A 26836-nucleotide genomic window follows, 5' to 3' on the forward strand; every position below is an offset into this window, starting at 1 on the left:
TGTCTTCACTTGAGTTTTATTGCATTTCATTCCCTCAAAGGGTTTTAAATTTGTCAATCATCAATGTCAATCCTTTACAGGGATGTCTGGTGTTGCATTGTTAGAATCTGGAAGTGTGGATCCTCACTCCTTGATCAAGCAGCAGCAGTGGCAGCAGTCATTGCTGCCCAGAGGAGGAAGCATCAGGATGCATCTAAGAGTGCTCATTGGCTGCCGGAGGCGATATGTCACTGATTCAACGTAACACGCAAGGCAGCCAATCACAGGAAGGTTTTGTGTTATCACCAAGAATGCCATAAGACATTGTTTACAAACTGTTATGTGCCCACAGCCACCAATCATAGTATTCCAGTCATGGCCAGCAAACCTCCTAAGAAAATAAGACCTTGGTTCACTGACACCGAGACCTTAGCCTTGGTGGAGGAGGTGTAAAATCAGGCTGCAGTGATTCTGGAAAGGCTGGACAATAGAATCACCACAGAAAAGAACAAGACTTGGGAGGAGGTGGCTGCACGTGTGAACGCAGTCAGCCGAGTGGGTAGCTCTGAGGAAGTTTAAGGACCTACGGAGCCACGTGAAGAGCAAGGCTGCTGCAGAACATCATCATGCTACAGGCACTAGTGAGTTCATCAGCTTTGCCTATCACACTCTTGTTAGCATAGTTGCGAACCTAGCATGGTGTGGTTGACACATCAGGGGCCTAGAGAGCTATAGGGATGGAATTGCTGTGATATAACCAAACAGGTGTGAGTGCTCCTGCCAGTGAGTGAAGTTATGGCTTATGGTTCCAGGCCACACAGTAGGGAATTCTTTCACTCTTTCACCAGTCTCAACATGGCTTTTCTTACTTTTCTCATCAGATAGAGATTGTCATTGAGTAATTTAAACCCATATTTACCCACTGCAAATTATTTATAATGCTGATGGCAATTTTTAAACATCTATTTTTGGGAGGCAAGTTAGTTTAGGTTTGTTTGGTTAGGTTATGTTATTTCGTTCTGTTAGATTACATAGGTTAGTTTGGTTAACTTGGTTGGATTAGGTGGTGGTGTGTGACAGCTGGCTGGTGGCCACAGTGAGTGGCTGCTTATTTGTGAGGGCCAATCTACCTTTTTCTTGTACATATCGGTCTGTTTTGTATTAACTGCTTTTGTTTACTGCAAATAATTAGTTTCTGAGGGGATGGTGGGTCAGGGAGTAAAAAGTAATGGCTCATGATTTCCATAAAAACAAGAACCATATTGATTCAAAACAGGCAAAAAAATACGAGAAATAAATAGTTTCATCCACATTAGAAAACTGGTGAGAGTAAAAATTTGCCCACTAGCAGCATATTTGCTTATTATTTTATCTTGACCAAACTGTAAACTGCATATGGAATTTCGTTAACTAATGTTTTGGACACTGCTTTAAGTAATATGACCAAATTCCCTAAATGACTTTGTTGCATAATGGGAGATAAAAATTGTTTCTTTCTGCTCACCCTTTGGGACCCAAACTTCTAGAAAAAAAAATTATTTTAAACATGTTCTACACTGTTGAGGTTAAATATATGTTCTACATTGTTGAGGAAGAGTTAGGTTAGGGTAGGTTGTTAGGTTGGTTAGCTAGGTTGGACTGATGGTAGCAATGCTTAAAACAACTCCAAAGTTTGCTATTGTGTACATGTTGTAATTTAAGGTTGGTGCTGTGTAAAATTTATCCAGATAGTTGATAACCATAACCAAGAACCTGCTAAGCACTGGATTATAGATAGCAGTGTGTACAGTAAGTACCTGTGGCAGTCAGGTCTGAGATGGTGACCACTGCAGTGATTAAAATCTTCAAGATGAGCACTTACGCATTCAAGTATTACAACAGGTGGACTTAGCTCCATGCAGGTGAAGGACCTCCAGAGGACACCACCTACACTGTTGTCCTACGGATGCTGTCACTAACAGCATTTGCAGAACTGCCAGTCCCTGACAGGGAGGGAGACAAATTATGTAAGTAAAGAACAAAAAAAAAAAATTACATTTTGGAAATTATTACCATTTTTAACTTAAAGTACAGTAGTGTAAAAATCACAACAACCAAATATGGTAAAGCATCAGCTTTCATGGGGCCAGCAGGGCAACAGAACAACCACTCAGATTCCTGAGTTTAGATATGTAACAGACATAAACATGAAGAAATTGACTGCTTATATATATATATATATATATATATATATATATATATATATATATATATATATATATATATATATATATATATATATATATATATATATATAATATTATTTTTATTTATTTATTTATTTTTTCTTCATTAACTTCTGTAACATTTGTGGTCCTAGATCTAATTTTCAATCAGTAGAATACCACCTCTCCTCTACTAAACCTCATCATCTTTTCCTCACTGAGGCAACTGACAGTAACCCAATTTCTGTTCCCTCCTACTTTCCGTCTCCATATTCAGTCCAAAGCTGAATGTTGTGTCTATGTGCGCAACGACTTATCCTGCTCTCATGCCCATGCTCTTGAATCTTCTGAGTTTTCCACCATCTGGCTACAGAGTCACTCTCTAAATTTATCTGTACTGTATACCTCTCACCTAATTCCTCTGACTATAAGAAATTTTTTGCCTACTTAGCTTCCAAAGTGGAGCACATTCTGTCTCTCTTCCCTTTTGCAGAGATCTCCATTCTTGGAGACTTCAATGTTCACCACCAGCTTTGACTTTCCTCTCCCTTCACTGACCATCCTGGTGAACTAGCCTTCAACTTTGCTATCCTCCACAACCTAGAGCAATTGGTACAACACCCTACTTGTGTTCCTTACCATCTTGGAGATATGCCTAACATTCTTGACCTTTTCCTAACCTCTAATCCTTCTGCTTATGCTGTCACCCTCTCTTCTCCGTTGGAGTCCTCCAATCACAATCTCATATCTGTATCTTGTTCTATTGCTCCAGTCTCTCCTCAGGATACCCATAAGTGTAGGTGCCTCTGGCATTTTGTCTTGGCTAGTTGGGGGGACCTAAGGAGGTATTTTGTTGATTTTCCTTGGAATGACCACTGCTTCCTTGTCAGAGACCTGTGTCTGTGTGTTGATTGCATGACAGAGGTGATAGTGTCTGGTATGGAGGCGTACGTTCCTCACTGTTTTTCTTGATCTAAACCTTCCAAACCTTGGTTTAACACAGCTTGTTCTTGTGCAATACATGATAGAGAGGTGGCCCACAAAAATTACTCGAGCCTTCCATCACCAAAATTTTGTGTGCTTTATATTTCTGCTAAAAACCATGCCAAGTGTATTCTCTGACTAGCCAAAAACTTCTTCATTTATAGAAAGTGTCAGTCTTTCAAGATCTAACTCCCCTCGTGACTTCTCACATCTAGTCAAAGATATCTCCAATAACTTTTCTTCTTTTTTACCTCCTTTATTTCAGTCAGATGGCACTACTATCACATCCATCTCTAAAGCTGAACTCTTCACCTTTGTTAAAAGCACTACTGTAGGCCTTGTTCCTTCCTCTCTTCCACCCTCTGACTACTTCATGCCTTCACTGGCATAACCCTCAGAAGGCTTATGGACCTTATACGAGTCCCTCCTATTGTTCTCTGAAACTGCACCTCTGTGCTTGCTCTTGTTTAGTCAAACTCTTTCAACTCTGTCAACATCTACCTTCCTTCTTGTTGGAAGTTTGCCTACATTCCTAAAAAGTTCCTAAAAAGGGTGACCATTTTAATCCCTCAAACTACCGTCCTATTGCTTTAATTTCCTGCCTATCTAAAGTTTTTGAATCTATCCTCAACAGGAAGATTCTTAAACATTTATCACTTCACAACCTTCTATCTGATCACCAGTATGGGTTCTGTCAAGGCTGCTATACTGGTGATACTTTGGCTTTCCTTACTGAGTCTTGGTCATCTCTTTTAGAGATTTTGGTGAAACTTTTGTTGTTGCATTGGACATATCGAAAGCTTTTGATAGAGTCTGGCACAAAGCTTTGATTTCCAAACTACCCTCCTATGGCTTCTATTCTTCTCTCTGTAACTTCATCTCAAGTTTCCTTTCTGACCGTTCTATTGCTGCTGTGGTAGACGGTCACTGTTCTTCTAAATCTATTAGTAATGGTGTTCCTCATGGTTCTGTCCTGTCACCCACTCTCTTCCTATTATTCATCTATAATCTTCTAAACCAAACTTCTTGTCCTATCCACTCCTAAGCTGATGATACCACCCTGCACTTTTCCATGTCTCTAGACATCCAACCCTTCAGTTCACACAGGGAAGCCACAGAGCGCCTGACTTCTAATATCTCCAAAATTTCTGATTGGGGCAGAACAAACTTGGTATTGTTCAGTACCTCAAAAACTTAATTCCTCCATCTATCAATTTAAAACAACCTTCCAGACAACTATCCCCTCTTCTTCAGTGACACTCAACTGTCCCTCTCTTCTACACTGAACATCCTGTCTTTTAGTTACAATCTAAACTGAAAACTTCACATCTCATCTCTAGCTAAAACAGCTATGAAGTTGGGTGTTCTGAGACATCACTAGTTTTCTCACCCTTCCAGCTGCTAACTCTGTACTGGGGCCTTATCCATCCATGTATGGAGTATGCTTCACATGACTAGGGTGGTTCCACTCATACTGCTCTTCTAGACAGGGTGGAATCAAAAGCTTTTCATCTCATCAACTCCTCTCCTCTAACTGACTGTCTTTAGCCTCTTTTCTCGTTGCCACAGTGTTACATCTCTAGCTGTCTTCTACCACTGTTTTCATGCTAACTGCTTTTCTGATCTTGCCAACTGCATGCCTTCCCCTCCTCCCACGGCCTCACTGCACAAAACTTTCTTCTTTCTCTCTCTCCTATTCTGTCCATCTCTCTAATGCAGGAGTTAATCAGTATTCTCAATCATTCATCACTTTCTTTGGTAAAATCTGGAACTCCCTGCCTGCTTCTGTATTTCCACCTTCCTGTGACTTGAATTCCTTCAAGAGGGAGGTTTTAACATGCTTGTGCTTCAATTTTTTGACTACTACTTCGGACCTTGTTCAGGGATTGGCATCTCAGTTTGTTTGTTTTTGTCTTTTTTTGTCATTATTTTTTTTCTGTGGTGTCCCTCCTACATAAAAAAAAAAAAAAGCCCTACCTGTATTTCTTTTTTTTCCCTCTTTCCAGGAGAGTCTGGCCCTCTGTGAGGACCATAGCCATCCACCCACCAGCAGTGGTGTTATAGTCATCCAGCCCTCATCTGCTGGTGTTGCTGGGGCCTCTGGATTCATTGGTGCTGTGGGTGCATTATGTGAAGTTTTAGCAGTGGGCATTAGTTTCTGAACTCATGCATCTTACAGATGACATCACCCATTGGTGAATAACTGTTGCCACTCATTCATGTTAACATGTATTCAGTTTTGTTCTCCTGTACATACCTATGAACATTGTATGTACATTTAGCATATGAGCCATACTTTTCAATGGTCTGTATTACAGTTGATTAATATGATAATTAAATGCCTTATTTGTGCAGTACATTATTAGTGGACAATTTGTTTAACCCTCATTTGCATGCTGTTACTTCAGCTGCCCAGCAAAACTGCAGCAGAAGGCTACTTTGGCTTATTTTTTGAGGAATACATCTCTCAGGTATTTAAAATACTGATTCCAAAAGTGTATCTTGACACCACCTTGGGTATAGTGGAAAGGTCCAAGGAGCAAATGAGGAAAAAGGACACAGCAGGATAGCAAGACATGTAACTTGACACACTGTCAATCATCACCGTCTGCTATGTGTAGTGCTACTTCATTTCAAATACTAAAAGATGAAGCAAAACCTGCCATTTAGTACTGCTAATTAACAGCTTCTATAAATATTTCCTGTGTTTTTCTGTATTGGAGGAAGAGACACTGAATAGTGGGTAAAATAGTAATTCAGTCTTTGAGACGTGTGAAATGTGGTAAACATGATCCCGTAGGAGTGCCTCAATGTAATTCAGTCTTTGAGACGTGTGAAATGTGGCAAACATGATCCCGTAGGAGTGCCTCAATGTAATTCAGTCTTTGAGACGTGTGAAATGTGGCAAACATGATCCCGTAGGAGTGCCTCAATGTAATTCAGTCTTTGAGACGTGTGAAATGTGGCAAACATGATCCCGTAGCAGTGCCTCAATGTAAACACAGTTTTCAAGTGGTTTGGTGACAAGGCTGGCTCTGTCAACAATCCCCAAGGCCATCACTGCTGCACACCTGTATCTTCCTAGCAGAAAGATATCTAAGTGTTATGGTCACCTTCATTTCAGAGGTAGGTGGGTTGCTCCTTTCTGTGTCACTCTATAAGGCTTCTCTTACTAGATCGGTGACAGAGAGAATACCTGCATGATCTACATGGTATCTTTTGATGAGTTCTGTGTCATAAATTCATACAATATATCCTATCTGGGTAAATAATTCCTAAGCTGGGGTGGTTGTGGGTGGCCATCTTGGTAGCAGGAGCATCTGTCATAAGCTGCTAAGACAGGGTGGACTCAGTCTTACCATCCCATGTGGATTTAAGACAAGAATGCTCCATTCTGTCCTAGCTATGACATATTTCATAACTAAGACTTGCTAGGACTGCTTCATAACTCCTAGAATAGAATACAAGAAGAGGTGTAAGGCAAGGACTGTACACACGACTTTTTTTTTTTTAAGGCTCACTGGCCAAGGGAAACAAGAGGAAAAAAGATCCCACTGAGGAGTCAGTCCTGAAAGAGATGTCAAGAGAATCATTGAAATTTGAAGGATAGGTGTCTTAAAACCTCCTGCTTGAAAGAGTTGAAGTCACAGAAAGGAGGAAATACAGAAGCAAGCAGGAAGTTCTAGAGTTTACCAGAAAAGCGAATGAATGATTGAGAATACTGGTTAACTCTTGCATTAGAGAGATGGACAGAATAGGGATGAAAGAAAGAAGAAAGTCTTGTGCTGCAAGGTTGCAGGAGGAGGGGCAAGAGGAGGGGAGGCATGCAGTTCGCAAGATTAGAAGAGCAGTTAGCATGAAAACAGCAGTAAAAGATAGCAAGAGATGCAACATTGTGGTGATGAAAAAGAGGCTGAAGACAGTCAGTAAGAGAAAAATTGATAACACAAAAAACTTTTGATTCCACCCTGTCTAAAATAGTGGTATGAGTGGAACCCCCCCCCCCCCCAGTAATGTGAAGCATACTACATACATTGACGGATAAAGGCCCAGTACAGAGTTAGCAGCTGGGGGGTGAGAAAAACTGGCAGAGATGTCTCAGAATGGCTAGATTCATAGAAGCTGTCCTAGCTAGAGATGAGATGTGAAGTTTCCAGTTTAGATTATAAGTAAAGGACAGACCGAGGATGTTCAGTGTAGAAGGGGGGGACAGTTGAGTGTCACTGAAGAAGAGGAGATAGTTGTCTGGAAGGCTGTGTTGAGTTGACAGTTGGAGGAATTAAGTTTTTGAGGCATTGAACAATACCAAGTTTGCTCTGCCCCAATCAGAAAAATTTTTGAAAAATCAGAAGTCAGATAGTCTCTAGCTTCCCAGTGTGAAGTGTTTACTTCCTGAAGGGTTGGATGTCTATGAAAAGATGTCCAAAAGTGCAGGGTGGTATCATCAGCTTAGGAGTGGAGAGGACAAGAAGTTTGATTTAGATCATTGATGGATAATAGGAAAAGAGTGGGTGACAGGACAGAACCCTGAGGAACACCTCTGTTAATAGATTTAGAACAACAGTGACCCTCTACCAAAGGAGCAATAGAACAGTCAGAAAAGAAACTTGGGATGAAGTTACAGAGGATAGAAGCTGTAGGAAGGTAGTTTGGAAATCAAAGCTTTGTGCCAGACTTGATCAAAAGCTTTTGATATGTCTAAGGCAACAGCAAAAGTTTCACCAAAATTCTTTAAAGAGTATGACCAAGATTCAGTAAGGAAAGGGAGAAGATCACCAGCAGAGCAGCCTTGATGGAACCCATACTGGTGATCAGATAGAAGGTTGTGAAGTGATAGACGTTTAAGAATCTTCCTGTTGAGGATAGATTAAAAAACTTTAGATAGGCAGGAAATTAAAGCAATAGAATGGTAGTTTGCAGGATTAGAATGGTCACTCTTTTTAGGGAACAGGCTGAATGTAGGTAAACTTCCAGCAAGAAGAAAAGGTAGATGTTGACAGACAGAGCTGAAAGACTTTGACTAGGCAAGGTGCAAACATGGAGGTACAGTTTTGAAGAACAAAAGTAAGGACCCCATCAGGTCCATAAGCCTACCGAGGGTTTAGGCCAGTGAGGGCATGGAAAATATCACTGCGAAGGATTTTAATAAGTAGCATGAAGTAATCAGAAGGTTGAAGAGAGGGAGGAACAAGGCCTGAATCATCCAAGGTAGAGTTTTTAGCAAAGATTTGAGCAAATGGTCAGCTTTAGAAATAGATGAGATGGCAGTGATGCCATCAGGTTGAAATGAAGGAGGGAAAGATGAAGAAGCAAAGTTATTAGAGAAGTTTTTTGGCTAGATGCAAGAAGTCATGAAGGGAGTTAGATCTTTAAAGATTTTGATTTTTGAAGAACAGAGTTGGTATGGTTCAGGGCAGAAATATAAAGTGCATGAGATTCTGGTGATGGAAGGCTCAAGTACCTTTTGTGAGCCACCTCTCTATCATGTATAGCACAAGAACAAGCTGTGTTAAACCAAGGTTTGGAAGGTTTAGGTCAAGAAAAAGAATGAGGAATGTTTGCCTCCATGCCAGACACTATCACCTCTGTTATGTGCTCAGCACACAGGGATGGTAATAGCTCCTCAGCTCCCTCTGATTAGCAGAGGCAAAATGCCAGAGCCACTTTCACTTAGGGGGATCCTAAGGAGGGAGTGGAGTGACAGGACAAGATACAGATATGAGATTGTGATCAGAGGAGCCCAATGGAGAAAATAAGGTGACAGCATAAGGATTAGAGGTCAAGAATGTTGGGCGTATCTCCAAGATGGTCAGGAATACAAGAAGGGTGTTGCACTGACTGCTCTTGGTCATGGAGGATATCAAAGTTAATTAAAGGCCAGTTTGCCAGGATGGTCAGTGAAGGGAGAGGAAAGCCAAAGCTGGTGGTGAACACTGAAGACTCCGAGAATGCAGGTCTCTGCAAAAGGGAAGAGAGTCAGAAAGTGCTCTACTTTGGAAGTTAACCAACCAACAACACAATGGGACAAAACTCCAGTCTCAGCAGCATCTTGCACCACCACAACACAACACTCACTGAGAATCACTTATTACTTGTATGAGGCAAGTGTGGACACAACAACAGCAACTTGTGTAAGCAAGCTTGACAAGAACACCATAGTGCACCTCCCTGCATGAAGCTGAGGGGTGTATGCACGGCTGGAAGCCTCAACCTTCATCACCCAGCAGCTGCCACCTCTCTGTGAACCACCAACAGCCTGATGCAGAACTCAGGACACCAGTTCACACACTCAGCCACAGATCAAAGCAATAAGCCAACTGTGGCTCTGTATTCTCAAACACTTTGGTGTTGTATCTTAATAACACTTAACTGGATTGAGTAGAAGTTATTGGATTTTCATGATTCTAATGATACTTTAAAAAAGGATTTTCCACTAGTGAGAAAAATATCCAGGGGGAACCTGACTAATCATTTCTGTAAACCTTGGAGATTGTTGCAGTGAAAGCCCACAGTGTTTAAGAGTAGTGTTACCAAGCAGGGAAGCCTCAAGTCCAAGCAACAATCAGGTCCTGAAGAATACAGCCTCAGTGTTTTGGTCAGCAGTGGCAGAGGAGTGAGGGTGGTGATGGGAGGCTTCTACCACTACTGGAAGTGTCAAAGAGCTGTCTTGCTGGCATCCTGAACCATCTTCTCCAGCTCCAGGTCAGCCATCAGCTGCTCCAGAGGCTCCACTCCTGCTGTAAGGGGGAAGCAATAATGTAGGTTACCTGGCAGGGGACTATCATGTGACACTGCTTCACTAAGTCTGTAATAATAGTTTTGCCAGCTGAGGAAACAAGAACATGGTAACATGGCCACTGACCGACGCTGTCACTGGTCTGTGCATTGCCTGTCTTGTTTTGAAAAGTGTAGCTAAACTTACATATTTCTACTGAAGCCCTTACTTGACTATAATGTTTCTGAATATACAACTTACAATAATCATGTATTCTACATTATCTAATAGTTTTTGGTAGAAATAAAGCAACTTTTGCTGGGGATTCTAACCTGAACAGCACTGAATGCTTAAATCTAATGCACCTCCTGCCAAGTCAATGGAGTGTAAAATATTTATGTATTTTAATCCTTTTTTTGCATATGGTGGTGGGAGAGCTCCACTGCTCCTGTGGGGGGATGCATGCCATCACACTGCAGCAGCATTTCAGCCAGCCTGTCCTGGCCACACAATGACTACACAGGTCAGTAAACAGGCCAGACGGTGGTGGCTTCAATAAGTGTTTGGGAATAATACAGTTATCATTTTGTCAAGTTTTAACCTTGCCACAGTCAGTGTGCTTGGGTGGTGCAGAGCAACAGTTTCTTAGTGGCTGCAGCATAAGTGACACGTTCCATAGCGATATTGTATGGGAGTGTCATATTGCACATTTAGTAAACATAGGAGATAAGCTGTAGTCACCAAGTGTTTCCACATCCCTGCCACTACTTAGTGAACTACCCACAGCAAACCCATGACCACAGAGAGAGGGGTGACACAGTAGCAGCACTGAGTGGTGACAAGACCCATACTTGCCAGTCTGATATCACACACTGTGCCAAGGGCAGTACATAACAGGCTGAGTGACACACTACGTGGCACTGCCTGTACTGCCAGGTGACAGCTGGTCTGGGTGACGGTGCAACACAGGGACCAGCGCCAGTCCACTTCCCACTGCATTATGAGTATTATTGTTATTTTTCATGTTTTAGAATTCATATATGATCTTTATGCAAATGGAGAGAAGAAGAGAGAAAAAACTACTTAACACAGGCAAAATCACAAGGGTAGGAGTTGCAATCAAAACAATACAGGAATACAAATGGTAAGTGCCAAAATAATGTTTGGTGCTTCATGACAGAATTGTAAAAGTTTGCTCAGTGGCAGCCTGGTGACTGTTGAGAGCAGTGTCATGCATCCAGCAACTCACTCAAAGTTGAGGCCATCCACCAGAACCACTGACCAACACTCATCTCTCAATTAAAGATAAAGCATTTTGAAAAGCATCATCTCATTTCTTTCCAATAATTTAAACAGATGTGCACTGATATGGATTACATTATCTTTGCAATGGATGGCAGAAAAGAATTAACTGAAGGGCACACTGGAGTACTGTGACTTTACACAAGACAGACTGCAGTGGAGGGAACAGCAAGGATTACAGGTGTTAGGAGATGTGTGCAGAAGTGGCTGACAAAATGTTGGGGAGGGGACACTAACAAAAGAAGAGGCCAGAGTGAGGGCACAAGGCATCAGGATGCATACTAAATGTTATGAAACATTGAGAGCATGCCCATCCTCAAATAACAGCAGGAGGACTGTGAGAACAAAACACCCACACACACGTGTCTACCAGAGTGGCCCACCGCTGCCTACACAACATCCCTCCCTCACTTTCACAGATGCCATTCTCCCAAAAAAATCCCTCACTACCTGTACACATCAAAAGCTTTGGTACACCTGCCAAGAAATAACTACAATGGGTATGACAAGCTGGCAACAAGTGTCTTGGACCACTGTGTCTGTGTCCTGTAGTCATGGCAAACATGTGTGCCATGGACAAGGAATGATTCCTTTAGTTAATTATGGTGTAGGAAATTCAGTGTTTTCAACTAGAAATGAAAAAAAAAAAATCAAAACAATCATTTAGAGTTTTTGCATGACTTGTTCCTTGGGCCATTTGAAATGTGCATTGTCACACACACCAAAAAATCACAACTGCCTGCTGGACTCATAAGAGCACTGGCCACCCCATTCCCCTGATCTTTAACCGATCACTGAGAGGCACAGGCAGAGGAGGGCAGCCTGGACACTACAAAACTTCAGACAGGTATCAGGGAGGAATGAAATGATTCAAAGCCACAGACACTCATGGAACTTGCTGATCTGTCTCCTTCATGTCTTGGGAAAGGTGCAAGAAGGAAGAAGCCAGTCTGTTCCTAGTTTCTCTGTAAGTAATATAATGGTTTTGTTCTCTTCATCTGAATTGTTTTCATTCACCTGTGGTCTTGCAGTTAACAATATCTTGCAATTACTGTCCACCAATCAGGGAGTGAGAGCATCAGTCACCACTAGTGTTACCATGCTTGTGGCTATCATGCTGTGAATTTTGAAGCATGCATGAACATACAGTAAGAAAAGAAGACCAGGATCTGATTGAAAGAGCTTGAAAAAAAGACAGTCAAGGGAAGAAGATGGAGGGAAAGACAGTGAAATGGAGGTATGGAAACGTGGCAGAGCTACAAAGGACGGGAGGCACTGAGGAAGATGCAAGGGACAGAAACTTGTACATGGTGCCAAGCCCTAACTGTAAGGAAATGGCCAAAAAAGAAGGTCTTGCAGCTGACAATATTTTGTACATACTGTAGACCAACCAGTGTGTGAGAGCATCTATCAATTTCTTAATACTATTTGTGAATTTGAACCACACATGAACATACAGTATATCCCACCTGTACATGCATCCCAATATCCATCCATCCATCCACACTGTACAGGCTGTCCCATACACTAACCTTGCTTGATGGAGGGGTGGTCGTACTCCTCTTCAGAAAACTTCAGTGTATGTTGTCGCCTGGCTGCTCTCTCCATATTCAGCACTGGGGAAGGCATCACACGGCTCACTACAAACACCTCGCCTTCACACCAGCATCAGTAGGGCACATCACATAATTTCTGCTAAGCTTAATTAATTCGGTGATGTTTCATGTAGAGATTTGAAAGAATACAAAGAACAGCCACTAAGATAGTGCCAGAACTGGATGACTTGACACATGATGATAAAGATGAAAAGAAACTTGGACAGAAGAGAGCTGCCTAAATAACATACATCTTTCCACAAAGGAGTAGAGACATATGGAATGGAGAAATGTGTGAAAACCCCTGCAGCTTTAGGGTTAGTCAACCAACCTGAGGAACCAGACAGAAATGCCCTTTTGTTATGGACAAGAGATGAATCTCAATATTAGAGAGAGAGAGAGAGAGAGAGAGAGAGAGAGAGAGAGAGAGAGAGAGAGAGAGAGAGAGAGAGAGAGAGAGAGAGAGAGAGAGAGAGAGAGAGAGAGAGAGAGAGAGAGAGAGAGAGAGAGAGAGAGAATAATGCAAACATATCTTTCCATGTAAATATATAAAGATATAGAATGGATTACAGGAGGAAGCAGTGAAAGGCAAAAGTGTACATCAATGAATAAAAAGGCTGGAAAGATACAAACACAGAAGCAGATTACAAACTTAGTGGCCATGGAACTTTTACTAATGAACAATTTGGCGAGTCTGTCTGTCAGTGACCTCACTATCACTAACTCATACACCTGTTGCTGTCAGTGGAGGACAGTGGAGGGGTGGGGGAAGGTACTGCTTCTTCACAGGGTGAGCATAGCTATAATCCGGGTTGCCGTGGGAGGGACGGTGACCCTGCCTGGCCTGCAGTTCCTGTCCCCGTGACCTGCGGTGGGATGACGCACTTCTGGCCTCGTCCAAACTTTCCTCGTGACTGGTAGTTGACTCTGTAATGGAGTGACTGCCACCCACCATGTCAGCCACAGTCTGGTAGTCCCCGTCTGGTGGGCAGGGTGGTGGTTAGTCAGCTTGGGGTGCAAACATATGGGTAAATAAGGGAACATATGTATGGATGGATGGATTTCTTTTAACCCTTTCACTGTGATAACCTTACCTAACCTAACCTATAATTGAATAATGCTAATTCATATGGTTTATCTTTGTTTATTAACCCCAACCTTAAATGTAAAAGCTGAAACAACAAAAATGCAGAAAAAAAAGAGGAAACAAATTTCCTTAATATTTATGTAAGCACAGCGACGGGTCGTGCCGGGGTGAAAAGATCACGTAAATTCAATGAACCCTTTCCCTGCTGTCTGTCAAATCTTTCCTCAGTCACTCAGCACTCCGGCATGTCTGTTGCTGATCTACCCCAAACACTACACTACACTACACCAAAAATTGCAAAATCTATTCTTTTTCATGCTCTTCTTTTTTGCACATGCTTATAAAGATTTCATACATACTTCTTAGTGCTGCAAATTGTTGCTTAATGCAGTGAAAGGGCTCAATTTATTATATTTTAAGTCACATTAAACTAATTAATGTAAAACAACTTATGCAAACCAAGAGCCACCAGTGCCAATGCCAGATTATTGGTCCTGATGACTAACCTTGTCTTTTTCTTCCATCATTACTCATTAAGACTTTATTCCCTTATAAGAACATAAGAGCACAAAAACAACAAAAGCTGCAAGAAGCCATCAGCCCTACATAGGGCAGTCAGTCCCTGAACATGCCTACCTATTTTGATCAATCACCCTGGTTCATAAATTTGTGTAATCTTTTGAAACTCACTATTTACTTGGCATTAACAACCTCATTATCATTCAATTACCACTCAATTTGAAAACAATCTTAATCCTCACGGTTTTTAAATCTAGCCATATTCCTGCTGCTTTGTCTCTCCTGTCCATCCATATACATGCCAGCCTAACACCTGCCTCAAACAATGGTACACTCAGACCAGGCTAAGAAGTGAACTGTCTCTTCCCCTTGTACTTTTCTCAATCTCCAAGTGATAACTCCACACTAACTGGCACAAAACAGTAAGTGCTTTAGTCTATCTACTTTTCAATCTTAGGCACCTAATATAACAGTGTTTTATCTCCTTAGTTTAGGAGGAGTTCACAAGTGCACTATTGGTTTTGTAAGCTTGTCAGGAGCAAGTATTTTCACTTTATTTTCCAAGTATATGACCTGATGTGCTATGCCTAAGTTCCTGGGGTGTAGCAGAGTGGTCTACGAGATGACTGCTAACCACCAGGAGGTGACAGAACTAAGAGTATGAATGATGCGTGTATGAGAGTGTAGTGCTTTGCCTGGGCCACCCTATGAGGGATTGCCTGTCTGGTATATAGAGGGAGACAGGTACATTTTGCAGGTCTCCATTTGTGTTGGAGATAATCCCTGCACTGTTCTGAAATATTTTTTGAGCTTCCCCTGACCATGACTGACCTGGCTTGAAGAGGGTAGGGACTCGCAGGGCTCGGTTGTTGCCCAGGGTAGCACAGAAAGACACCAGGTCAGGCTCAGCAGGTGTGTCAGATTCAGTGGTGACCTCACTACTTGTCACCACACCTGCAGGGAGAAAGGAGCAGATGTGTGGTGGTGATGGCTGTCTGTCCTCTATATAGTGAAAGGTGGCACAGTATAAAAAGATGGGTTGCAATTTATGAACGAGTGAATTGACTAATTGCTTTCAAGGCACCACAGCAAGGGTCATACGTCATCAAACATTAAAATATTAAGAAAATATTTGAAGATAATTGTTGAATGTTCAGAAATATTTATACATCAAAACTTCTGCACTGCAATGAACTGTAATCTGTATTTTTTTCTCCTTTTCAATGCATTTCTCAAGATTCATGATTTTCCTTTTTTATAATTCTTAGGTGTAAATTTTGCAGTCATAAATCACAAGAAATCACATGAAATGACAAATGATTTTACATTATCTCTCTCTCTCTCTCTCTCTCTCTCTCTCTCTCTCTCTCTCTCTCTCTCTCTCTCTCTCTCTCTCTCTCTCTTACTGTTCCCTAAGGGGTCCTCCTCCCACATTCCCAGCATCACCTTTAGTCAATGAATAAACATGAGTGCACTTTTGCTTAACACTCCATCACAGCACTCCATTACCATCCCATCACTCCCTGCCACAGCATCACCCCCCCCCACCCTGGCAACACCACCCAGCCACACCACCTACCACCTCAACACTGTTTTGCACCAGCCACATCTTAGCTAATCTCTTACATCACCTATAAGCCTTAAGCCTCCACACTCGTCACACCACCACTCTCAGCTGCACCTCCCACCCACACCACCTACTACATTAGTTCCTGCGGCTAGACTTGGGTGTCGTTGGCCCTCCGTTGGTGTGGCTGTGGGTATGGTAGGCGCACACCGACAGATGAGCCGCTTGCCTCCTTGCTGGCTGCACCTGAGGATAGTACAGGTGTGGTAAGGCTTTGACTTAGACCAGGTGTGGTAATTAGGTACCCTCTATTGCAGTGGTTTCCAACCTTTTTGAATTCTTGCCCCCCTTCGTTAAATGACAAGTTCCCTGCGCCCCCTCCACTCTGGTTTAAATACTGCTATTTACTGTCATAGTCGGCACAAATCAGCAATAAAAAAAAATTATACAATATATAATTATGTATGACTGAATGTATAGGCTTACCTTTACTAGTGTGATGGTTGCGCTTGCTTCTCTGAGCAGAGTTTCTCAAATCTCGGAGAATGTGATGAAACTGAGACCCATAATTCCTTTTCTATTACTGAGCGAGAACGGTATTTTGTTTTGAGGACAGCAACTGAACTAAATCCTGATTCACACAAGTATGATGTCACAAAACGTAATAAAATGCCAATGGCTTTAGTTGACAAGGAAGGGTACTCATCTTTAACTTGCAACCAAAATTTTTCCAAAGGTCCTGCATCAAACACAAGTTTCAGCGAACCGTCACATGACAAATCAATAAGTTGCTCCTGGTCAGCTGTAGACAGTGTGCTTGTAGAGTTATCACCAAATGGGTTTCTTATCCATTCGTAATCACTTGTGTCTACATCTTTAAAGTAAAATGAGCACTTCCCCAGGAGAGTGCTCAGCAAACAATTCATTTCCACCTAGTACGCTAGTATGTTTGAGAAACTCTTGCAAGTTTGGTAACATGTCAAAACTGTTATTTTCTACATTCCTTTTCCATAACTCAATTTTCTTCATAAATGCACGTATTTTGTCACTCTGTGCGAAAATATTCATGTGGAGCCCCTGCATAGACTGATTCAGTTGGTTAAGTTTCTCAAAGATATCAACCATGTAAGCAAGTTTTTTAATGAAATAATAATCTGTGAAAAAGTCTCCATCTTTGTTTTTATTTTCACAAATGAATGTAGCAATTTCATTTCTAAGTTCATACACTCTATGGAGTACTTTTCCACGGGATAGCCAGCGTGATTCACAGTAATACAGTAGAGCAGTGTGTTCAGCACCAAAATCTTTACATAACTGTGCAGTCTTCCTTTCAATGGACTGTTCTTTATGTAATTTACAACCCTGACAACATCTTTGAGCAAATTACCTAACTCTTCATTCATACTGCCTGATGCAAGTGCCTGTCTATGAAGCATGCAGTGCGTCCATGAAGTGTGTGGAGCCTTTTCCCTCACCAAAGCTTGCAGTCCAGCATGTCGTCCTGCCATTGACTGGGCTCCATCAGTGCACAGTCCAACACAATTTTCACAGCTTATTCCATGTTCATTGAAAAAATTGTCAATCATGTTGAACACTTTTACAGCTGTGGCTCTACCAACAATAGGTTTACAAAACAACAGATCTTCCTTAATTTCATTGGCAGATATATAGCACACATAAGTTATTAAATGAGCATCTTTCACTACATCAGTAGCCTCATCTATTTGCAACCCAAAATGCAAATATTTAAGTACATCTGTCAACTGATCACATAAATCATCACTAATGTCTGAAATTCTTCTGCCAACTGTATTATCTGCAAGAGGAATGCTGCGTAACTTGTTGGCACTTTGTTCATCGAGCATTATTTCCACCATGTCAATAGCAGCGGGTAATACCAAGGTTTCTGCTATGTTGTGAGCTTTTTTGCATCTTGCAATTATGTAGGAAACTTTATAAGAAGCAAGCAAAGCACTTGCAGCTGTGGTAGATGTCTTCGTGAAAGCCCACCTCTGTTTAATAAATTCATCAAGTCTCCTTTTAAAAAATTCCAGAGATTTGCCAACATGTTCAGGATGCTGTGTTTCAAGGTGGCGCTTCAATATGCTTGGTTTCATGCTGTCCATGGCCAAAATATTTAAACACAACACACATTGAAGTCTCTCCGTTCCACTAACAACCGTAGATGTAAATCCAAGCGAGAGATATCTGTCGTCATACTTTCTGGTTTTCGTATGCCTGCTACTTTCATCACATTTACTGGAGTGAGGTTCACTTTCAGTTTCTTTCCTTTTGCCTTTAATCAAATACTTTTCCATATTTCAAAATTTTAGTGAAATAAACAAACGCACACGCTCAAAACTATTCCTTAGCTTTGTAATTTTGCAATTAACAGTTATATTTACGAGGCACTTGTTACGTCCAGAACAGTCACAGAGCTACCGTCTTACCACTGCACCCTCATACTACTGTGGCGGTGTGGCCACACAGCCAACTCCCAAAGCTGGAGTACTGACGTGTCCGAGACGTGAACCGAATGGGAACCATACAAACGATGCGTTGTTTCTGGTAATCATTACAATATTTATATTTACAGCACGTTTCTCTCTCTATCTTTTATAGTTGTTTAATTCCTTAGTTACTTAGTAGCATTTGAAATAATTTATAATTGTATTTAGACAATAACATTTCATAATTCATATCTGAAATGTTTTCTCAATACTTAACCAATTATGTATTCCATCAAAATCAATAATGTTGATATATAATCATCTACTAAGTAATTTTTCCACTTTGTGAAGTGCTTACGCCCCCCCTGGCAGCCCTTCGTGCCCCCTTAGGGGGGTGCGCCCCACAGGTTGGAAACCACTACTCTATTGGATCAGGTGTGTTAATTAGGTACCCTCTATTGGACCTGGTGTGTCAATTAGGTACCCTCTATTGGACCCAGTGTGTTAATTAGGTACCCTCTATTGGACCCAGTGTGTTAATTAGGTACCCTCTATTGGACCCGGTGTGTTAATTAGGTATCCTTTATTTAATTAGGTATCTTGTACTGATAGTGTTGTTGTTTAGTTTGGGCTGAAGGTAGATATGCACTACAGTGTCACTTATATTTATTATGTATTATGTATTGTTTATGTATTGTCTTTTGTATTATGTATTTTTATATGTATTTAGTGTTATGTATCATTTCATTATGTAGCATGTATTATCTATTGTGCACTGTGTATTATTGTACATGACTTATTTTGCTGATATTTCACTTTGGTACTCCTGCATCAAACACTGACTGACTCACTCACTCACTGTAAGCATTTGTGTGTATCCTGGTGTACATTCTGTGTGTCCTAGTTTCAATGCAATTATGAATAACAAACAAAAAATAATGCACACTTTATTTTTTGTATTAATGGCAAGAAATATTTATAACAGAGAGCTTGTTATGGTCATTAATTGGGACTCTTTATCATAACTATTTTCATTATCACCATTATTGTTACAAATAATACTCCTATAACTGCATCAAATCTAAATGGAACCATGAAATAATAAGGAAAAGCAGAGGTCAGGAGAAGAAAATCAATCAAATAACCATAAAAGGAACTACTAGCACTGCTAGCAACAGACACACTAACAAACCCAGTAAATGAAATAAATAAAATAAAATAACAACAACAACAACAACAACAACAACAACAACAACAACAACATCAACAACAACAACAACAATAATAATGATAATAACAATAATAATAAAGATAAATAAATGCATTAAAATCCAAACAAATAAATAAACAAAACAAGAGGTCAAAAATCAAATATAGTGGGTGTTTGTAAATCAGGCAGCAGTCCCACAGGCAGCCAGTGTGAGCAGAGGCTGTGTGATGACAAGAGAGTCCTGCACACTGGTCATCTTTGTACAGCTGAGGTCATTAGCTGAGTGTCCTCTTGCACTCACTTTCCTGATTGTGTGTTTTCCTCTAGTCTCAAGTCTAAGGACCCATCTATTCCCAGGCTTTGTGAGGAGACTGTCAGTAGAGAACTCCAGACTGAAGGAAATGTCAAGGCACAGGAAGCTTGACTTCTGACCATCACCGCACTAACAACTATCGCTTTTCATTCATTTATCTTTTTTACTCTGGTCTTAGGGTGTAGCACGGTGGTCCACAAGAATAACCCTTTCTTCCAGGGACCAACAGGGTTAAGAGTGTGAATGATGTGTGTATGTGTGTGTGGGGCTTTGTTTAGACCATCCTGTGTCAGATTTTTGGCCTGGTATACAGATGGACAAATCTTTTTATCTTTACTCTATCCCTTCACACCACAAAGCTGTTCCAAAAAGGAAAGACAAAAGAGATGGAACAGCCAGCTGTGACCTCACTGTACATTTCACAACCTGCCTTTTAAAAATTCTGTTCTTTCACACAACTCTACATGCACCTAATACATGCACACCCTTCACTCAAAATTCAAAATTATCATGGCGACTCCTACACCAGCCTCGGAGTCCCCAGGACAAATGTCCCCAGATCAGACTGCTCTTCTGGTGAGTGTCTTGACACCACCCTCAACTTTTTCTTCAATAACTTCTGCAACATTTGTGGCCTTACATCTTCTTTTCAATCTGTAGAACACAACCTCTCTACTAAACTTCATCTTTTCCTCCCCAAAACACAGGTGTCTGAGGCAACTGACAGTACCCCCTTCTTTGTTCCCCCCTACTTTCTCTATCCTCATTTTCTGCCCAAAGCTGGATGTTGCAACTATGCATACAACAACTTAAATTGCTCTTGTGCCCACACTCTTGAATCTTCTGGATTTTTCACTGTCTGGCTATGACTACAGTCACTCTCAAACAAAATTTATCTGTGCTGTATACCTCTCACCTACAAGTAGCTCCTCTTGCTAGAAAAATTCTTTGACTACTTAACTTCTAAAGTGAGCACATTCTGACTCTCTTCCCTTTTGCAGAGATCTCCATTCTTGGAGACTTCAATGGTCATTACTAATTTTGCCTTTCCTCTCCCTTCACTGACCATCTTGGTGAACTAGCCTTTAACTCTGCTATCCTCCATGACCTAGAGCAACTGGTACAACACTCTACTTGTATTCCTGATTGTCTTGGAGATATGCCCAATATTCTTGACCTTTTCCTCACCTCTAACCCTTCTGCTTATGCTATCATCCTATCATCTCCATTGGGCTCCTCCAATCACAATCTGCATCTTGTCCTATCCTTCCAATCTGTCCCCAAGATTCCCCAAAGTGGAGGTGCCTTTGTCATTTTGCCCCTACTGGAGCTGAGTAGGTATTATGCTGATTTGCCTTGGAATGACTACTGTTTCTGTGTCATAGGGTACCCATCTCTGTATGCTGAGTGCATAACAAAGGTGATAGTATGTGCTATGGAGACATACAATCCTCACTCTTTCTCTTGTCCTAAACCATTGGTTCCCAACCTTCATTACATTACTTGTTTACTGACTTTTCAAGTTTGCATTACCTGCATCATCAAGTGAAGGCACAGTACTATATATCTGCTATAAAGAAACAGTGGTAAACCTTATAAAGCAATCACTCAATTGCATAGCTGGCGATGATAATGAAAAACTTATCACAATAAATGATAAATCAATGATGATAATGTTATCAGTGATAACTGATAATTCAGTAACTGGTGATAGATTTAGTGCCAATAACTGATAACCAATAAATCTATAAATCCAAGATTCTGATACTAGTGATAACAATATTGATATTTTAAGTAAAAAAAAAATGAAAAATCCAAATCTTTATTTTTAATCTTGATCTTAGAAAACTTAGAAACATCTTCAAAAACTTCTAATTCAATGTTTATCCTGTCTCTTCACTAATGAAAAGTACTGTTTTAATTAAAATAACTACATTTGATTTTGAAAGTTAACAACTTCAACGTGCTCATGTTCCTAAAACTACGTTACAAAGGGGGGATGACGTTAGTAGCACTGTGCCGTGGGTAGTGAAGATGGGCATTGGCAGCACTGAAATCAGGAAGGAGTGAACTGGTACTCAAGATGAGACCAGAGGCAGGAAACACTGTGATTGGCCAAAAGAGCAACAGCAGCAATTACTTCGTGCTACCCATTAAGATCCAGGGCTTGTTCCTCCCTCTCCTCTACCCTCCAACTACTTCATGCTACCCATTAAGATCCTTCCCAGTGATGTTTTCCATGCCCTTGCTGCCCTCAGAAGGCTTATGGACATGATGGGTCCCTCGTATTGTTCTCTGAAACTGTGCCTCCATGCTTGCATCTTGCCTATTCATCTCCACTTGTTCTGTTGTTGTAAAATAGTGTGGTGAGAGCCTTCCCTGTCATCTCTCCCCCAGTACTCACCCACTGAGAGCAAGTATCCACCTCACTGGCTGGCTCCCTCTAGCATTCCTTCATTTCATTCATACAAACTTGCCCAGAGTAGTAAAAAAGATCAGACAACTTCCTTCAAAGATCACATTCCCAGATCTTGGTCTTTGTGGAACTCCTCATAAAAAGCAGTTTATTAGTCCACATACCAATAATTTATTTCACATGAAATTCACTGGAATTTGTGGCACCAACATTTGGAGAAACCATAAACATTTACAAACTCATTCACTTTCATTGTTACCATTTGTCCACACCACCTTACTGTATTTCAGATTATTACAGCAGAACAGATGATGATGTCATTAACTATTCTCTCAAAACCCCCATCCTACTCCACACATCACTACTCTGTGCAGGAAAAGAGATGAGTGTGGAGGAACATGTACAGTGTATGGCACTGCAATACTAACTGATAGATTTAGAATACAAGACGACTGATATCAAAATGTTACAAGACTTATCCATGTATTAAGTTTGGGCATCACTCCTTCAAAACAGTCACCTTGACCACCAATAAAGTGGTCCCAGTCCTGCTGTCACTGCTCACACGTGTTCAGTAAGTCTTGTTCTCAAAGCATGTTAAGCACCTTCTGTGACTCAGGCTCAACCTCTTCCATGGAACACAGCATAACAACATACGGAAATCAGAAAGGCTGCCAGAAGTCATCAGGCTTACCCGTGGCAGTCCCTGCACAAAATATACCTACCTATTTCCATCTACCATCCCCATCCATAAATCTTCTTTTAAAAATCCTAAAGAACCAACACCAACAACCTGATTACTGAGTCTATTCCATTCATCCACCACTCCATCTGAAAACCAATTCCTTCCTATCTCCCTTTTAAGTCTGACTTTTCAAACTTAGATCCATCCTTTCTCGTTTCATGGTGTCAAGATGGCATCCTTTTCACCCACAACTTCCTTTATCTTTAGGAAGAGGAAGAAGTTACAAATGAAGTGTGGATCCAGGTCTTGTCCCCAGTGGAGACCCTCAATGTGAAGGTTAGGTCATCTGGGGCACCTTCTGTTTGGAGATCAGAAGCCTGGGCACAAATTTTTCAGCTATGTGGTCATATTCAAATCAAACATGGGGATTGCTTCAGCTGTTCTGTATGATGCACCAACCCTGACACCAACTCCCTTCACTGATCTCCAACAATTCTCTTGCACGTCACTCAACCGTTTCCATGTTTTCAGTGGCTGAGCTCACGGAATATCATCCTGACCTCTTGTCATCTTCCAGAGATATTCCGCTGCTCTTGAAGAATACATGGCACTTGACGCACCTCACATAACTCACTGCTTCCTTGCCACACATGTGCTAAATCATGTCAAAGGTCTTTGCTGAATTTGACACACAATTTGGTGTTAACTCTGCTCTTGTTTGCAGTTCATGATGAAATATGAAGTTCAGCATGAGGCCACAAAACTCATGTGATATGGCTCACAAAGTTCACAGAAAGACACCAATTGGCAGACTGCTTGATAACTGTCACTGTCCAGTCCCATCAGACATGCATCCTTGTACAGCCACCTGTTGGTGTACTATGGAATTAATCTTGGGGCTTTGATACCACCTCACACTTTATTTTACCCTTCAATCCCAACATGTCAGTGGTAGATGAGGTAATTTCATTCTTGTGTATAGATTCCTTTAGTTACAAGGAATATGTATTATGTTGCTGGGACACTCACTCTGTGCTTCTCTCAAATGAATGATGTATAATAAAAGCTAAGATAAGCAACAGTTTCAGCTTTTTCTGGCACACACAGTCATCTATCAAGAATCTGGCAAAGCCTGGGATGAATATAGCAGCGTGTTATGACCACAGGTCTCTGTGCTCTTACACTGTAAATATGCACTGTGATGCCCCATGAGTACCTCTGGGGTGATAACACTCATGAGGTCCACAGCTGGCTGCTGCATTACCAGACAACACAGTGCACCACTTGTGGAAGACATGAGGTCATTATGTACACTTCCTTCTCAGTGACAAAATGAATCCAAGAAATGTATACAGTGGAACCTCAGTTACTGAATGTCTCCCTCTCCGAACAACTCTGTTTTTGAACAAAAATTTTAACTCCTAATTGCTTTGATTACTGTACCATAATTTGGTTTTCAAACAAAGTTACTCGATTTCAAATATTACAACACGTAACAAAAGCTGCCATTTATTACTAATTTATAGTTTCTATAAATAGTTCCTTTGGAGGAGAGACACAGAGGGTAAGACAGTAATTCAATCTTTGAAATAAGTTAAATGTGATCCTACTGAAGAACCTCAATGTAAACAAACAAGGTTCGGGGCTCAGGAGTAATCCCAAGCCTCCTGTGGCTCTCCCGATGACCCACAATGCCATCACTACTGCACAACTGCATTTTTCCAGTAGCTTTTCCCAGCAGCAAGATGTCTAAGTGTTATGATCACCTTCATTTTGGCAGCGAGTGGGTTGCTCCTCTCTGTCTCTGTAAGGCTTCCCTCACTTCATGGGTGACAAAGAGAAAGCCAGCATGGTCTAAACAATATCTTTTGATGAGTTCTGTATCACTAAGTTCATTCAACAAAGCTTTTCTGAATAAAAAAAATTCTAAGCTGGAGATGCTGTGGAGCAGCCATCTTAGCAGCGGGAGTGTTGGTCATTACCCACTAAGACATGGTGGATGCGAGTCTGAGAATGGATTAATCTATTTTAGAATGACTCCTGTGGGGAAAATAGTATCGGTTTTCAAACATTTTGGATTTGGAACGACATTTACGAACAAATTAAGTTAAAAAACTGTTGAATGAAAGATAAAGCAAAAGAGATAAAGATGAAGTTGAAACTGTCCTCATACTCAAAGTAATGAGGAGTTATGGATACTTCCCTTGCAGAGTCAAAATGAGTTCAAACTGGCAGGAACTGTATCAGATGAAGAGGCTTGCTGACAAATAAAAGTAAAACAGTGCAGATGTAACACAATTGCTCACTGTCAACTACAACAATGTAAAACTAGAGATATAAGATAGGAACACACTGATAAATAAAGCAAAAACAATTGACATGTAGGATATCTGAACCAACTGTATAAAAAAATATATATATATATTAAAAAAAAAAAATGTTCATAAAGCAACCCAAACAACATGCAAAATGAAGCTGAAACTTTCCTTCTTGGCAGTGAAGTGACATACCTCTCTCAGCATTGGAAAGGGCCTGGGCTGCTCCCTTCCCCTTGGCCCCCTTAGAGGTTTTGTCTGGGGGTGTCTTCACTCAGGGCGGGAGGGGTTGGGGACGCCTGCAAAATGTGGCCACTTGAGAGATGGGACAGCTGCCCTTGAGGAGTCAACCAGCCAACCAGCCAGCTATCCCACAGTGGACTAGTCAGCCAGATAGCCAGCCAGTCAGCTAGTCAGCAGGAAAACCAACCAGCCAGCCGGTCAGCCAGTTAGCCAGGCATCCAACCAGTCAGTTAGTTAGCCAGCCAGCCAACCAGAAAGATAGAAAGCCAGCCAGCCCAAGGAAAACACTACACACAGAAGAGGAGAGGTACTACAAAGACTAAATTTGGTATTATTAAGAGAAGTGGACATTGTTGAACACATGAACTACAATCATCCTGTAGGAAAAAGTGATTGTGTGATGGTAAGGTTTCATATCAAAGAAAAAGAAGAGGAAAGTAGATGGGAAAATTATAAGGATGAAATATTTAGCTATGGTAAAACTAGCTTCAAATAAACAAGGAGATACTTTGGTAAGATGGAATGGAGTGCCTTTATTACAGCAAAAGATGTGCAGAAACAGGAAGCACTAGTCACTAGGTATATATAAGAAGGGAGTGAAAAGATGTGTACCAAAAGGAAACACAAAGATAAGATATATCAAAGACTGGTATAACAGAAGGTGTGAAGTTAAAGTTGAAGGATGTGTTTGACAAAGTATCACACTGAAGGTTGATATGAAAGATAAAAACACAAAAAGAAGATAAAAACACAAAGACTGCTATAAAAGAATATGTGAAGTAGTGAGGGAGGAGAGGGAGAAGGCATGGACTAGATGGAGGTGAAAAATGCAAAAATGTGGCAAAACTACACCACTACAAGAAATGACTGTGTAAGGGACAAAAGAAAGGACAAGTTATGAGAACGATGTTATGGACAAATGTAAAGAGGAACCAAAACTATTCTTCAGGTGTGTGAGGAGCAAAATGAAAAACAAAGAAGGTGAATGGTCAAATGTGTGAGGATCTGGCTGACATGGCAGAGATGATGAATAAGAGTTTTCATTTAGCGTTCACAATGAGAGGATATTTGTGGGGCAAAGTGAGATGAGTGAAAAAATGGGTCCAGGGAAAATCCAGGTGACTGAGGAAGACATGTGGAAACAGTGTGAGGGACTAGATGTTAGAAAGGCCCCTGGACCCAAAAAAGTGTTGGGATGGATACTGAAAGAATGCAATCAGCAGGTGACATGGGTGGTGCACAGTATTACTGA

The 26836-nt window shown here is 41.1% G+C and overlaps 1 long non-coding RNA gene across 1 annotated transcript; it reads right to left on the reverse strand.

Moving 5' to 3' along the window:
• On the reverse strand, window positions 1-26028 carry LOC135096851 (uncharacterized). The gene is made up of 6 exons (XR_010265112.1): window positions 25537-26028; window positions 16087-16198; window positions 15217-15339; window positions 12717-13760; window positions 9699-9904; window positions 1-1961 (listed from the first exon to the last, which is right to left on the reverse strand). It is a non-coding gene; the product is annotated as an uncharacterized LOC135096851 (long non-coding RNA).
• Window positions 26029-26836: the final 808 nt, after the last annotated feature.

The sequence above is a fragment of the Scylla paramamosain genome, unplaced genomic scaffold (assembly GCF_035594125.1).
Source record: "Scylla paramamosain isolate STU-SP2022 unplaced genomic scaffold, ASM3559412v1 Contig8, whole genome shotgun sequence".
NCBI lineage: Eukaryota > Metazoa > Arthropoda > Malacostraca > Decapoda > Portunidae > Scylla > Scylla paramamosain.